This window comes from Cupressus sempervirens, chromosome 5 (genome assembly GCF_028749045.1).
Source record: "Cupressus sempervirens isolate cs-2001-9-10 chromosome 5, ASM2874904v1, whole genome shotgun sequence".
Classification (NCBI taxonomy): Eukaryota; Viridiplantae; Streptophyta; class Pinopsida; order Cupressales; family Cupressaceae; genus Cupressus; species Cupressus sempervirens.
Window position 1 is genome coordinate 846,505,932 of NC_143122.1, and position 17,411 is coordinate 846,523,342.

General features: G+C 32.9%; 1 non-coding gene across 1 annotated transcript; it reads right to left on the reverse strand.

The window, feature by feature from the left end:
• Positions 1-409: 409 nt before the first annotated feature.
• Positions 410-490, reverse strand: TRNAK-CUU (transfer RNA lysine (anticodon CUU)). Its single transcript has one exon. It is a non-coding gene; the product is annotated as a tRNA-Lys (tRNA).
• Positions 491-17,411: the final 16,921 nt, after the last annotated feature.

The window sequence follows — 17,411 nt, forward strand, 5'->3', positions numbered from 1 at the left end:
CTTGTTCTATATAAAAAATCCTTATATAGCATGTTCCTAGAACATTTTTCACTATAAATATTTGCCAAGAAAATTTTACAACCATAATTATGAAATATATTCAAGAAAATATAAGAAAGAATATATATACTTTCTTGAACCTAAATGATTCTACTTTACACCAAATTTAATGTTATTATAAGAAATTGTTACATAACTTGATAATAATATTTTAACTACTTGTTCTATATAAAAAAATCCTTGTATAACATAAGCCTAGAACATTTTTCACTCTAAATATTTGCCAAGAAGATTAAGAAACCATAATTAAGAAATATATGAAAGAAAATATAAGAATATTAAGCAAAATATTTTAAAAAGAAATCCAAATGCCACAACTTGTTAGATAACTTTGAAAACTTTTGAATAATTTTAAAATGCCCACTGTGGGGCTTGAACCCACGACCATAAGATTAAGAGCCTTGCGCTCTACCAACTAAGCTATTCCAAATCTACTAAAATATAACATTATAGTCTATGTCTTAACATAAGGAAGACTTGTGAGGATATCAAGATCGTAGGAAATCCATTTCCCCTAATCAACTCATAAGTTGAAAATCATCCACCTGCGATAAATAAAAATGCCTAAAAGGAAATTCATACCATGCAAGAATTAGTAATTTATAAGAGATTTAAGGAATTATTAGTCATATTTACCAATTAGTTCAAGTGTCGAGAGATGTGAAAAATAATTTAATCTAAGCTTCTTTTATATTTTCCTACTAAAATGAATTTAAGAGTTTTTGTTTCTTTTTTTTCATTGGCTGAAGTCTTTTTTTATGGTAGTCTTTTCTTTTATAATTGAAAAACTAAGAGAAAATCACAACACATGACATATGGCTTGTAAGGGTGGAACAGGTTGCATGTCTAAGTGCCTAACTATTGTACATCATTTAGTAAAGTTAGAACATCTAGCACTTACATGTCTACGTGTTTAACTATAGTGCACCATTTATTTTGGTTGCATGTATTTATCAGTTCATTCCGTGAAAACACCAATAGCAGAAAGAGGAGAGCAGGAGCAATGGAAGCTACCATCCATTAGCCATAGTACATATAACTATCTAGCTTCACTCAATAGTTTTGTTTAACATTTATGACTATCTAGCTTCGCTCAACCATTTTGATTAGCAATTGTGACTCATATTTTCACAGGAATGACTAGGTGGAACAAGTTTTTTCTTCAAATGAAACTGTTACTATTTTAATTCATATTATGTTCCTAATTCTTTTTTAAACTAATTTCTGCTATATTATCTCCCAATGATGAAAGAAGATATTCTTTGGAGTAGAAGGCCTCAGAGACATTTGATGAGCAAGTAGCCAGATAAGAGGTGTTATCTTCTTTTATGTTTTAAATAGTGAGGCTAAAATTAATTCATAGTAGGCAAGGAACATTAAGAAATAAAATTTTAAAAAGAATGTAAATGCTTTAATGTTTTAAATGCTTTGTAATTCTTAGATTCTTATTCCAAAAAAAGAAATTTAAAATTTAAAATTTAAAAAAAAAAAACACTAGTTTCATCTCGCAAGCAAGGAGATTGACTCAGTCATCTAATCTCACAAAACCAGGTACAATTGATTTTTAAAAAATCTTAAATATTAGGCATAGAGAATTCTATAGATTTTGGGCCTCATAAATAATCTAAATCAGGAACAAATATTTAAATCTAATTTGAAAAATAAATTTACAATGACTTAAATTTTGTTTGTCTTGATGAAAATGAAAAATATTTAAATTGATGTAAGAAATGTGGATGTTGTCTATTGAAATTACATAATCTTATTACAGTTGGAATAACAAGGTTTAAAAGTGATTTATTTTAAAAATATATTTATGTTCATTGATTTCTAAATTTTCGTTGGTTGCTATCATTTTTTGGGGGTTAGAATTATTTTGTAGATTCAAAAATAGAAAAAATACTAATTATCTTTATTCTAGAAGTTTCTATTTAATTTTAGTAGTTGCATGGCCTTCAATTCATTCAGGTAACTACCAACATGATATTAATCCTAAATATTCTCATGGAGAACACTAACTTCATGTTTCTCTTTCAATATCTAAGCCAGTAATAGTCCTATCCTTAGTGGTAGAGTATTACAATAGCATATCCATATTCTGTGGTGTAGGAACTACAAATAGAGGTTGAAGTTGCTAGGAGAAAGGCATGGTCAAATACATAGCTTACGCAGGGAAAAGTCCAACTTGGATCTAGAATTGTTGGGATTGCATACAAAGGGAAACTTACTCCATTATTATCCCACCACAATCCCTTCTTGTGCTCCTTCTTAACCAGTTAGGTTAATGCCTCAAGAAAAAGCATTTTGTCCTTTATCCTTTCTCTTATTTCTTTAGCTACCTATTAGTAGAAGATTGAGATTAGATTCCAAGGAAAAAATTATAGCAATTAATCTAATAGATTTCTTAAGAAATTAGGCATTAAATTGCTTTATTATAAACTGTATAAAATTCAATCATCTGGGTTTAATTCATGTTGTCGAGCTTATCTAGCTTACATGGGCTATTAAGATGTTTGTTGGCCTTATGTAACAGAAGCTTGGAATGAAATCCATATATTTATAGTTGAATTTTGGGTTTAAAATTGTGGAGACATCTTTGTGTTGTTACAGAATCCATATTACTCTTGCAGGATAGTGAATGCATCAAATAGAGCTCTGTGGGGATCTTGTAGACATTTCTGTGATCACTAGAAGCATCCATCAACCCCACCATCTACATAATTGAGTAAAGATTGGAGGAAATTTTCCCACCAAAGATGCTTCCAACTCCATCGCTTCATAGAAAATGATTCCACCAAAGAATGATTGCTACTCAAAAATAATAGCACTGACACTTTTAAGATTAGGGGTTCAGACTAAGAAATTCTACGGCGAGCAAAGACACAAAAGTAAAAAGACAAATATGATTTTATGTGACTTGATGGTAGCACACATGCTACCAAATTAAATACTCTTAAATAATGGCAATGAAATTTTGAATGTTATGATCAATGCGTGAGAGTGTTACTTGGGCTCAATAAAATAATCGTCAATTTTTTAAGACTTACATTTATATTCAATATGGGCCTAGGCCTGGAATTCAATGTGTTTTGGAGTTGCCTAATGTAGCCACTTCACATAATTCAAGTACCTTTTCTACTAATATAGGGGAGAGGACCCAATACTTGAACGTGTTCCAATAGTTCTAATAGGTGATAGAAGTTGTTCACTTATTACCTACACTTATTGACTTAATGCCCAATTTTTTTGACAATATTGTACCAATACTTGTGACTTTAAATTATTTAGTACAATGCTAACTACCCAAAATTGAATAAAAGGTGCCCTTAGTTATAAAAATTGACCAATGATGTGATGCCAAACAACTTGACAAAAAGCATGTCGATATGGCATCATAAATGGTGACGTGGACTTGAAACCTTAGTTATAAGTAGGTGACTCGCCAAGCAAGCTATTGTAAAAAATTGGGAGCAATTTGAAATTTTTATGTAGGGTTTTCATAGGCACAAAGTTAGGGTGTTCAAGTAGTGGGTCCTCTCCCCTATGGTAATATTTTTTAAGTCAGAAATTACTGACATGTTTTGATAGTGACATCCAACTGTCATTGCAATTGCATTCTTCCCAGTCAAATCTGGTTGTTTGATCAATATTTTGTTATTTCTTATTAGAAACAAAAAGTTTCCTAGAAGATAAGATATAAGTAGTTAAAATAATTTCAAAGTAAAATTATAATAAAAAAATATTAATGCATAGACATCTCTAAATATGCATTTTTTTTTAAGTTCTTTTAATCTATTTTAGCTTCCTATCAATTGGAAAACACACTCAATCTTGTTAACTATGACCTCCACGTGGCTTTGGTTTGTCTCACCAGATTCTAACTTTTTATCTTTTATATTTTGGATTGATTTTAATTGAATAGAAATAAATCTAAATTATATTTATCTTTTATATATTTTTTTTAAAACATTTTAAGGAGTTTGACTCTTATTCTTTTGTAAGAAGAAAAATAAACAACAATTCTACTTTTTAATCAAAATCTATTATATTTTATTTATCTTAACCTTTTGACAATATGATAAATAAATAAATTTGTACAATAAATTAATATTTTCTATTCTGAGAATGTATATGACATTTCCTTAAGTTAATTTAATATTCAAAATGACAATAGCTTTTGATTTTCTACATGAAGTATAAATAATTTTAGTCATCAAGTCTTACAAGTCACTATAACAATGTTCTACATGGAGAAATAAAAATTATCGTAGGCATCAAATCTTACAAGTCACTATAACAATTATTGACATATGTTGTATATAAAAGTTTTTGGTTTTTTTTAATATACTTTGAGAAATTCATCTAAAATGGTCCATTGTCTTGGCTCCCCTTGTCTCACAAATTTCTTTGAAAAAAAATAATCATCATGAATTAGTCATTTCTTGTAGCACTTATTAATTAGAATACAAAATAAACCATAATTTTAAAAAAAAAACTTAATAAATCAAGTAATATTCTAACATAATTAAAAAATAACTATCCTTTACAAAATAGCATTTTTATAAGAAACAAATATCCAAATTTAAGTTTCATATAATATTTTTTACTAATATCTAATAATTGTATTACTAAATTTACTGGTTATAAACAAAATTGTTCTAATGAAAATAATCTCCAATAAATTAATAGAATTATTCCTAACAAATAATACAATTTTATTATCTTAATCATTATTTCAAATTATGAATATTTCTGTAGAATTGCTTTTATCACTTTAAAAAATATTAAATCTCTCTAATACTTGCATACATTTATTATTCATATTAGATTTCCACTACAATTTTTTTTTAAATAACTAAAATAATTTTAGGTTGTCTAGTACAAATGACTTACAATAATTATAATTGTAAGAGTCTAGTAACAATTATATCAAAATTTGGTAGATTTCAAAATAGTAAGAGTAAAAGACATTATGGACTATACTTTGAAATGACAATTTACATAACTTCAACATTATTAACATTATTAAGGGCTAAACCATAAATTTAATATTTGATGTTTAGTTATTGTCCATTATTATCTATTTAGAATTTGTGATTTAACCATTGAACCAAATCTATCTTTCATGATTTTTTTAATGGTAGGGATGCAAGCTCTATCAGAGCTCTTGTTTAATAATATAAATAAATATAAATAAGTTGTAATTGTATTACTTGAAAATAAATTAATTAGGAGATGAAAGATAAGAATTAAAAAATTGTACTTTTTTCTTAAATTTCATTTTCTATTTTTACTTTCTAATCTTTAAAATCTTCTTAATTTTTCATTCCTTTGATTATCTTTGTAATTAATTGCTCTTCTTTATAAATGTATTTATTCTTATCTTTAATTTCTTATAATTTTGTTCATGTAGATCATAATTTAGAAACCAAGCAAAACAAAAAATATTCTCCTCATACTACAGTCATTTTATTATTGTTTATTAAAATGAGTTTCAAATTTAAAATTCTCTTTTTCTTACTGGCTCAACTCCTTCTTGCCTACTATCATTTTATTTTTATGTCTAGGAAATTTAGGAGAAAAAGGCAAGTTTGAGGAGTCATGTCAAGGTGTGGCAATGCACAGGGACGTGTTGCTCCCTTGTGCATGTGGGTGTAACTAGGTGACAACTATAGAAGGCAAGAGACAGCTATATAATTTTTATATTTTATTTCATTTTAGTACTCCTCCTATTTTTTTAAGAGGGGTTTGGATCAATATTTCACAGTACCACATTTTATATTGCTTGGGATTGATAGCAATGAAGTACATCTAGTACTGTAGTTTCCCACTTAGGAATCTACATCGTTGCGATTGATACTAAATGTATGCATATTTTGGCACAAATATAATCCCCTCTTATTAAATTAGTTTTGTAAATTTGTAACAGATTTAGGAACAACATATTCCCTATATTAGCCTTGTCTTTGGGCCATTACTATTTATATTATGATTTGTTGAACCGATCTTATTTTTCCCTCTTCGGCCTCTATATTCCCATTATGCAAGGATCCATTTCTCTCCTTGGAGCCATTTATTTTTTCATTTTTCAGTACTAATATTTTCTTCCTTCGTGTATGTTTAAAGCTCTTCTCAATTCTAAAAGTGGCAATATTTTACAACTTTATTGGTTGTAGATTGGTTGTGGACTGTGCTCTTTGTTAAAAAATGGGGCCTCTAATATAGTTTTTTTTGCTAGAATCCTTTGGAAAACTCCATTTATCCTTTGACATAAGGGAGGATGAAAGGTGGGAATTATGGCGGTCTAAACTCAACTTAAACCTACTAGCATCCCATTGCTCAGAGTTACACATGGAAGCTTTATTCATAGAAATTAGTAGGACAACATGAGAGCCATATGCAACAACTTAATAGTTTAATTATTTCATTTCACATTTAAGAAATAGCAACATGCCCGACTATGAGGCCTTCTGGGTTGTGATCATATATAGGAAAAATTACAAAATTAAAGTCCAAGCTTGTATCTCTATCTCTTCTTCTCTAAGATTATCAATTCTACTTTTCTACATCTAACCAAGCTTCATATATAGCCAACTAAGCCACAAGTCATCTAGTTAGGCATTTAATTATATTATAGGTCCAATCTTGGAAGTGTAAACCAAAACCCAAGCAAAGGACAACTTAATACCACATTCTCTTAAGGATAGGTCCACACGTGAGTTAGGCGTTGGCTCCCAACTTTGCAAGATGCCACATCAGTATAGGAAACTGCACCAATAGAAAGAATACACCTCACTGGATGAAAATTATAGGAAAATAGGGACCACAAAGAATGATACAAAACTTGAAGAATATGAAACATTAGAATACGCACACTTAAGACAAGGTCTTGGATTAAGACCTTGACATGATATCAACTACACACAACCTGAAACCAAAAGTTGCAACGACTACTTCATGAACAATGAACTAGTACAAAAAAAAAAAATTGGGTTAATAAGGAACTAATGTCTACATTAGGCGTTCCTAATATTCTAACCTGAATCATAAAGATCCAACTTAGCTCGTGTAATCCATGAATTGTCTTTAATTGGATTGTCTTTCCACTAAATAAGGTATTGTTGTCAATATGGTTAGGTAGATTTATGAGTGTTGTCAATTATGGAAATATATTTTTTTGATATTTCATGATGTTATCATAGTTAGAAAATTGTCCAAGTGTTAGACAGTTTGCAGTAGTACAAAGACAATTAGGGTATGTGCAGACGACAGACTTCGAGTTAGCTCATGTGCAATTGAGGATCAATAGTTGAAAATGTCATGATGATTTATGTCAGTGCACAAACCTGTACTAAGAGTACGGTGCAAGTTACAACCAAATTACCAATTCAGGTACTAAACAAAACATAAAAAAGAATATTATAAAATTGGATTGTACGACTTAAGAAATTATTTTGGTAACAAAATAATTACTAAGTCATGATGGGCTAACATCCTAGATTATTAACCATAGTTATATTATATATGGTCAAGTGTTTGAAAGAATCAAGGCTGACTAAGCATAGATTTATTAATTTGTGAGATATAAGTAAAGATCATATCTTATACAGATAATGTGTAGTAAGTGTGATGCGAACGATTGTGAAGAAAGCTTAAATGATGTGTGAGCCTAATGAGATGCAAAATATGATGTATGATCATAGCAAGTGCAAGATATAGTAGTAAGACAATATTATATGTATATCTATACTTGTGAAGAACTTAATTGTATATTGCATGTTAGGGAAGTGGACTCTTCTTTCATACTTGTATTTGATCTATCAATTCCTAACAGGGTTGAAGAAACTCCTAATAGGGTTGAGGCTTTTAACATGACCTAGTCCTCTAACAAGGACTTGAGACACTATATGTATTTTTTTGGGACTCAAAATTGCCTTCCCGATTTTGAGTACCATTGAGAAAATTGAGCCCTATAAATGCTTCTTAATGCCTATGTAACCGGTTGTACCTTTGAACCCCGTAAGGTGTTTAATGTTTCTAACACCTTCCATTCAGCATGTCTACATGTTCCATGATGTTAAATTTCCATTCTGAGCGAGTTCGTGAAGTCCCACTTCGAGCATTTGTCAAATCTGCATTTTAACCTAAGTGTCAAATAGTGACAGGAGGCCATGTTTGCAATTGAATATCTTGCACCCAAAAAAAATTCAGGACTCAGTACTTTGGGAGTGTCTAGTGTCCATATCCAAGAACCTATGTTTCAAATTTTGAGTCATTTTAAGTTCATTTGATTAAGTTTTCAATCCCTCAAAGTTGGTCATTTAATATTGTCATGTTGATGCAATTAGTTCAGATTTCTCGAAGCCCTGTTTGACATGCTATAACTTTTGACCAGTTGACCAAGATGCTAAAAGTCCTTTTGCGTTGCATTATAGACATCAAAAACTTGTTATGTCTCAAGTTTCAGCTTATGACGAATCTGTTTGATCAGTTTTCAAACACGATTCCAAATGCAATTTCTATCTTTTACTAGTGTCAGCATTTGCAGAGTTGTCGGTACCCCTATTCGTGATGTCATAACTCCTAATCTGTGATAGGTGAGATCAAATGGATTGTACCACAATGTTTTCCTTTGAAAATACTCAAAGTGTGTCAATTTTCAAGTCATGACAAATCCATTTGCACATTTTCCCAGGTCAATTCCATTTGCAAAAATTGTTTTTTGCCATTATTTCAATTTGCAAAATTCTAAGCAGCCCACTTTGACCACTCGCCATTTGCATCCTGTTATTCATCATGAGACCAAGTCATAGACTTAAAATTTTCTCATGATAGAGAACTAACACCCCAGTTTTCATTTTCCCAAGTGTCAGTTTGCCTACTTTTCGAAGCCAATTCCAAACACAATTTATGGTTTTCGGACATGTTGGTTTCCAGGCAATTCTAAAGAGTCAACTTTGACAGTCAATATCTTTTGACCTCAAATTCTTCATGAGACAAGAGTTGAGAGGGTGCAAGAGTGCAAAGCAAAGAATCAGTGTGCCAATTTTTAGAGCCCGGTCAGGTGTTTTCGTCAATTTTTAAGGCAAGTCAACGGACCTCCTAACATGAAATTCACAAGTTGTAGATTAATGGAAAAATGAGTTTCGATTGACGGTTCCGCGATCGAACTTGTTTCTAATCAATATGAGATGGTTAACAGATTAGTTTTGTAGTTCAGGTGTTTGGAAACGAAAAAAAATTTAGCCGGACCCACTTTGGGGCCCGACTGTTTCCACCAGACCAATATGATTCCATGGATGGCGAGGTTACTTTTAAGGTTTTAGCATTTGAATTCATTGAGGATGTTAATATGATCATACCTTCATTGGTGATCTAAGGAACATATATAAATCATATACAGTGAATAATAAAGAAATGGCAAGAGAATCAAAACATCTTGCAATGGAGAACTTAAACAAACAGTAGAAGATCTTGATTTTTTTTTTTGAGTTCACACGGGTGCAAAGCTATTCAATGATGAAATAACTTTGAACAATATTAGTAGATCAAGGCAGGAGCTCCAGATTCTTGGATCATGAAGCCAAGAATCTTTTTGAAATTATTTAGCAAAGAATATAAAGATTTATTCATTGTTATTGTAATAAAATTGTGTTTGGAGGGTTAAAAGTAATCTTAAATGGATAAGAAGAAAGTCCTTATGCCACTTGTCTGCCATGGTCATTCGCCCCCTATTGTGGATTTGTTTTACAGCCCGATAACTCTTGATGGCGTCTTTCTTATCAGTGCCAGTAAAGATTCTAGTACAATGCTAAGGAATGGTGAAACAGGGGATTGGATTGGGACATTTGAAGGGTAGCTGGAGAAGATGATTCGCTCTCTACACTCAGCATTCCAAGAGGAAATAACCAGCCAATAGCAACAGTGGGTGAATCTGCTAACAGCAAAGCAAGAAGGAACACGCATGTGAAAGGAGCCCCACAATTTGGTAGCAGGAAGCAGCCAAGTCTTTTCACCCTCACACGACTTACAAAATCCAGGAACACCCTTCATTCGAGCTCCAGTTCTAGCGTGGTCACACAAATTTATTCTTGTATAAATGTACGCATAAGAAATGAGGAAGAATCCATGCTGTGAAACAAGAGGCAGCGTCAAAGGGAGTTTGTAGGGGGCGGCTATGACCAAGCCATCACACACAAGTGAAAATTTGGAAAGAGGGCTAGGAGAACAAGCCGTAGATCAAGACAAAATCCATGCCATCAGCAATAAGAACACGCAATGTAAAATAGGGGAATTAGGAATTCGTTGAAAGAAAGCCAACAAGTGTAGAGCTCATGCGGATGAGGCAGTCAACTCTAGAGCAGACCACACTAAGAGAGAGGAAGCTGCTGGAAGCCCATGAAGGAGAGTACAATGCTGGAGGAAGGTAGTTAAAGCCCTACGCAATAGGGTAAAAGAAGAGCAGAGCCGAAAAAATAGAGAGCGCAACCTAGAGAAGTGAAGGAGCATGTTCATGGAGGATTTGCATGAGTTATATGAGTTTGAGAAAACAAGTCCAGGGTAGACTCGTTAGCAAAATGCGTGCCACAGTCGTCGCAGGTAAAAAGAACTTTGAAGCAAGCTTTGTGATAGAACAACTTTCAAATGGCCTAAATATTGCTTTGGAATTTTATTGTGGTAAAGGAAAATAGTGGGAAGCTTTAGTCCCACATTGATTCTATGGGAAACACTTTATATCTTTAAATAGAAAAGCGCTCAATAGTTACAATGACTTAAAGGCAATAGCTTTTGGAAGCATGAGCTCAGGTGGGACCCCTTTAGCCGACTTAGATGGGGCTTGATGGATGATGATGTTAGCATAATTTTGAAAGAGAACACGTCTGTGATGATGTGGCGAGATAGCAAAGATCATGACACGTGGACGATCTGATGATCATCGCTAAGAGAAGTTGCTCGACATAGTGACCTTGTTGATGTGGCAATGAGTAGGTACAAACATGGCAGTGGGCTCTAGATGGTGATGAGGTGGCAAGAAACAGATCCAAGTGCTAAGATGTTGCCACATGGCACAACCAATGGTCCTCGTTATCTCATCAAGCGAAGATGCTCAAGGGATAACCATAGCGAGGTAGCGACACTGAGGTGGTAATGACAGGTGGTGCTTAGGTGGCAATGATGTGGCACCACGTGAATGAGTATGTGGCAATGACCTTGCTGATGTGGCAATGAGTAGGTACAAACATGGCAGTGGGCTCTAGATGGTGATGAGGTGGCAAGAAACAGATCCAAGTGCTAAGATGTTGCCACATGGCACAACCAACGGTCCTCGTTATCTCACCAAGCGAAGATGCTCAAGGGATAACCATAGCGAGGTAGCGACACTGAGGTGGCAATGACAGGTGGTGCTTAGGTGGCAATGATGTGGCACCACGTGAATGAGTATGTGGCATAGGCAAGCCAATCAAGTGTTGCCACGTGGTAGCCTGGGTGGTACCCGATGAGGAAGAGGGCACAAGGATTGAGTATAAAAAATATTTTTTTAATTATATTTTTTATAAAAATGGATGATACGTGCAACTTTTAGATTCAAAAGAGTTATAATCTAAAGTTGATACTTTATAAGGTTTTAAATTTTTGACAATTTAAACTATCCAAGTTGCAAACCTGAGTTTTCTACTAGGGGGGACATTTTTTGAACTCAGACTCAACAGGTTTTCGAGAGGCTAATATAGCGATGTTATATATTGTTGGAATCGGAATGAGACAAACTTTTCGAATCTGAAGTCAATTTTTGCACAAGTCCTCACCAATTCGCACTATAGGCCAATTTGTAAAATCTGGAGCATTGGCGGCAAAACAAGCAAATTTGATCATTGATCATTAGAATTGGTCATGACGTAGATATAAAGGCTTGGTGAAATGTAAAAGTGAAGAAAATTGATTTTAATCAGTTTTCTTGTATTCTTGAGGCCATTTCAACTAATTTTTACCTTTTACCTTGAGTTCACTTTTACCTCAAAATCAGTTATGATCTTTCATCATGACGTTTCTGAGATATTTGATGCCTCTGAAAGCAAATTGAAAGAGGAATCTGATAAGGAGTTGAGGAGAGAGATTAGAGAGGGTCTTTTCATGGAAAAGAGAGGGAATTTCATGTGGATAGATTCCAATTGCAGATTCAATCTGAGAATTCCTTCCTCTATATCAATCTCATTTTTTCTCATTGTTCTGGTTCCAATTTCTAGGAAGAAAAAGTTCATTGCTGTGAGACCATTGGTTCCAGTATTTTGACATGTTTCTTTGACTGTGACACCATTCTTCAGCATAATTCTCTCATGTGAACAGCAGTAGCGCAGATAATATAGCAAGTTCTGATATGTTAGGTGTTTTCATGTTTTAATTTTATGCATCTAAATGTATAGTTTCAAGGAAATGAATACATATGAGCAATAATTTCACTAGTTTCATTCTGGTTCTTGTCTCTTGTCTCAGCAATATGTAAGTCTTATGTAGTCTTGGAACAAAGATCTAAGATCCATTTGCATCCCCTTCAGGTTGTATGTTTGATGTATTTTGTTGTTGGACCAACGGGCCAAGTATTTTCTTGATATGTTTAACAAGGTTATTGGTTACTTGAGAAGGATATTTTGTGAGAATGAGATTTGAATGAACATCGATGTCTGAATCACAAGGTGATTAGATAGATCTGATGTCTGGGCATACGAAATATGTCCTAATGTCACAGATGTATGTTTTGAATTCATAAAATTGCCCAATGGATTAGGCACCGATCAGTTATAGGATCACTTGTTATACTTTTGCATATTTGAGATTGTATTCAATCAACATCATTAATCAAACGTTTCCCCTTTCATGTTGAAAGTTATTCAAAGTTTAACCCGCACTTAGCTTGTCAGTTTCATGAGTCAGTTCATTAGTTGTTTCATGCTTATGAAGTAATGGTTAAGTATAGAAGATTTAGGAGTTTTTATTTGTTATTCTGGATTTTGATTATGCTCATTGCACTGGTCACATAATTGGATCCCAAGAGGTTACCCGCCTAGGTTTTGCAAAGCCTAAAGTGAAGAAGGAGTGTAGCCTTATAGTTGGCCTAGGTTCTTGGTGAATTGTGTCCATTATTAGAGATAGTTGCCCATAGATGCAATCTTACCCTGTATACTTGGTTATTAAAACACTGTTAAATTAGGAGCCAACATATTTCATAGACTCCTAACAAGGTCAACATCCTTAACATGATTCTTTTTTTCAGTGGATCATCTTGTGGGTATTATCCCACCAGGGTTTTCCCGTTGCCAAGGTTTCCCTAGTTAACAAATAATGGTGTTATGAGTTCTCTTTGTGTATGGTTATATTAATTTTTTAGCATTGTTGGTTTCCTTTCATATGCAAGTTATAAAGTAATTAACAATATTTAGTTGCAGGCAAGAGTTTGTAGAATACTGATTCCGCCCCCCCCCCCCCCCCCCCCCCCCCCCCGCCCTCTCTCTCTCAATATTATCTATTTCTAACAATTGGTATTAGAGCATAGTTACTCAGAGGAGGATTAACAGCTTGAGTAAGATCCCTATGGATATGGAATAGTTAAAGAGAAATCTTGAAGAAGCTCTTGAGTAGATTGACCTTCTTATAGAAGAAAGAGATAACCTAAAAGATAGGTATGAAGATGCAAAAGTTTACATTGGAAAACTGAAAGAGAAGATTGATGATCTAAAATCTAGTAAGGAATCAAATGTGCATACTAGTGACAATGATGAAGTGGGAGTTCTCAAGAAAGAAAATGAGATTTTGAACAATGAGTTAAAAATTGTTGAACTTGATTTAAGTCTTAAGAAAGATGACAGAAAAAATGAACCAGATCTTAAAACTGAAAATGGAGACCTTAGATCCTAGACGACTCAAGTGACATCTAAATTAGAATCTATTAAGATAGAACATGTTGAGTTAGAAAAGTACAAAACTATTATGAAAGGAGATTTGACACAGGATAAACAGTAGTTAGAGAAGCTTTATTCAAGTAATGAGAAAATTAATGAGCAGATATTTTATCGTAGACCTACTTATGATAAGACAAATCTTGGATATCTTATTGAGAAATTAGCCAAGAAAATTGAAGGTAGAAAGGAACCAGATCCAGTTGTATAAACCCCTAAGCCTAAAGAAACCAATCAAAGTAAGATTGAATCATCTAAAGGAGTTGAACTAGTTGATTTGTCCATAAATTTGATGAACCAAAGATAACATAGCAAGTAGATGAACCTAAGAAAGTTGAATCATCCAAGGAAGTTAGACATGAATTCAAAGGTAGATGTTTCATATACAATGAAGTTGGTTGTATGAATAGAGATTGCATAGGTAAGCCTTTTAAATCTATTACTAATTTCTATTGTTCTAATTGTCATGGTTATGGACATAAAGCAATAGATTATAAGAAACCTAAATTTGATGGTAATAATGAGAATAGTATAATGTTTACGAATACTAACCCTATAGGTAATGAAAGAGGAAGATCACAAAGTAAATCCAATGATGGTGAAAGATCTAATGGTGAAAGGAAATAGTTTGTATGTTACAAGTGTAACAATCCTAGAAATATTGCAAGGAACTACAGAGCACCTAAAAATTAGAATGGAACCAATCAAAGAAGGAATGCACCTGTATATCAATTATGTAATAACTTTGGACACACGACAAGATTTTTCACAATGGATAAAAGGAACTTCAATAGGAATCCTAATCATAGAAGGAACAATAACAAAAATGATAGAAGAAATGGTAATGGCAGCAACAATAGTTAGAAGGAAGCAATCAAAGATCATGTTGATGAAATCAAAGAGGCATTTGTGAAAGCAAGTAATCTAGAAAGTTCTCATACATTTTTTGAAGAGCAGTATTTTGATGCACCTCATGGGAAATTGAAGTCAAAAATTGTTTGTGAGTCATCCTATCTAAATTAAGAATTTCTAAAAGAGGCAAAGCATCAGTTAAATAGAACTAATGTTAGAAGGTGAATGAGAAGTTGCATAGTTACTAGTAGGTAGAGGACATAGAGAGGAAGTTATGGTCAAGTGTACAAGTATTTATATGATTGCAAGAAGTTCTACAAAAGAAAAAAAATTGTTGTTAACTAGTGATAGTTTTTTAAGATATGGTAGATGCACATTTAATGAGTTAGATTTAAAATGATTTAATTTTTGCAAAAAATATTGTTAGTACCATTTGATTGTGTGAAGAGTTTGAAGCAATTATGAGTGATTTGACAATGAATTCAAGTGCAAAGAAAGGTGTTTGAAGTGCAAAGTTGTAGAAGCCCTAAAACATAACGTTAAAGGTATTTTACAAAGCTTGAATTGAACTTCCAATATAAGTAGCTAAGAATTATGGCAAGCCAGTCAGTGTGTAATGTAAGTGAAAGACCCAAATATAAGTTCAAGAAATACCCATTTGTTTCTCTCATAGATGATCTGTTAGGAGCATTTTCTCAAATCCTGCTAAATGTACTTCATGTAGAGGATGTTAGAAGTTACACTCATTATAAATTTGAGAATATTGGAGATAAGTACATCCATAAGGATTGAGGAGTTATGTGTAATGGAGACCTAACCCTAAAATACAAGTACATAAACTTGAATGGGTTGAATCTGATTAGATATATTTTCTACATAAAATTTGATAACTATGAATAGACCAAAATTATCCTAAGTAGAGTCTATGAAGAGATGTTTTGGGTAGGTGATGTACCAATTACAACTGACAATGACCTAATGCATAAGGTCGTAGGTCTGAGCAATGATGGATGTAGTCTAGTGAACAATAGGAATGTGAGATAGGTTGTTGAAATAAACCTTAAAACTAAATTTGACTGCAACAACATGAGAGTTGATTTGATTCAAGATATTGGAATTAGAATACTAATCAAGATTGTAGGTTATAATTTAAACCATAGTTCTAGAGTTAACTCAGTGACAGAAGGGTTTTTGCATACAACATTTGAAAGAAAGAAAGTAAATATATGTGAGATTGTTAGAGTGCAATTGTTGGACAATATTACAAAGCTAAAGAAGTCCAAGAATTCAGTTTTTAGATTTGAATCTCTACTAACACACCTATTCTTCTATGCAACCAAGAAGATCCTTGGTATGAAAAATTGGGACAACAATGAATGTTCAATGGAGATGGTTATAGAGTACTATAAGGCTAGATTAGAAAATGTCAAAGATGCTAATATTGATAGAATAATGAAGAGCTTCCAATCTGAGATGATGCTGAGATATAAAATCCCTCCTTCTATGGTGAAGAAATATAAAGATGAGATATGTTTCATGGTATAAACTGATACTACATGTATGGAGGCAATGGAGCCTAGGGTGAATTTTATTGAGCCCATGGGATATGAAATGAGTGAAGAACTCATTGAAGGTTACACGTTGATCATATTGTAGTCAGAGAGGGACACTAAATGTCCTAGATGGGGTACCTATGAGGAAAAGATAAGGGAAGCTTATTCTTAACTTCACAACAAAGAGATTAAGAAGAATGTGGAGAAGAAAATCAAATCCATTCTTAAGGAATCTAAAATGACAAGAGAGGAATTCAATGAGATCAAAGGTATTGCACTAGAGATGAAAGCCAGTGGGAAAATTGAGGTGTTGGTAGGTACACCTATTGGCATTCCAGAACCATATGTGGAAGTGACAATAGTAGCAACTACTTCACAAATCTCCACCGCACTTTATGTAGTTGTTAAGCAAGTCCAACCAATTAGAGTACATTATGATTAACCTAAGAGGAAACCAAAATATGGTACATCTATTGCGCAGAGGAAATTAGAGAGACTAGTGGAGGTTAAACAAGAACCTACACCACCTTCAAAGAAAAGGGTCAAGCAACCTCTAGTGGACCCAAAAAGAGAAGAAAGACTTTGAAAATTAGTGATTCTAAGGAATCTAATGAAGAAACTAAAGAAAAGCTACTTCAACAAGTAGTTGGAGAAGGAAGGACACCAAAGGAAAATAAATCTTGGAAACCAAAGGTAGAAAATCTAAACATGCAGAAAATAAACAATGACAGTTTTGTTCAATTGAATAAATATTATAGCTTGCATAGCAACATGGATAAGAGAAAACTAGAGAATGCTATAGTGAGAAATATGATCTTGAGAAATAAGAGATTTTACAACATACAAATCAAGATTCCACAAGATATTTACAATGGGTTACTAAATAGGAAGCAAATAGTAATAGAAGAAGACACTAAATTGAGAGAAAATATGATTAATAAATTAGCAAAAAGGAAGATATGGATGGAATTTTGAAAAGCATTGAACCTTTGCT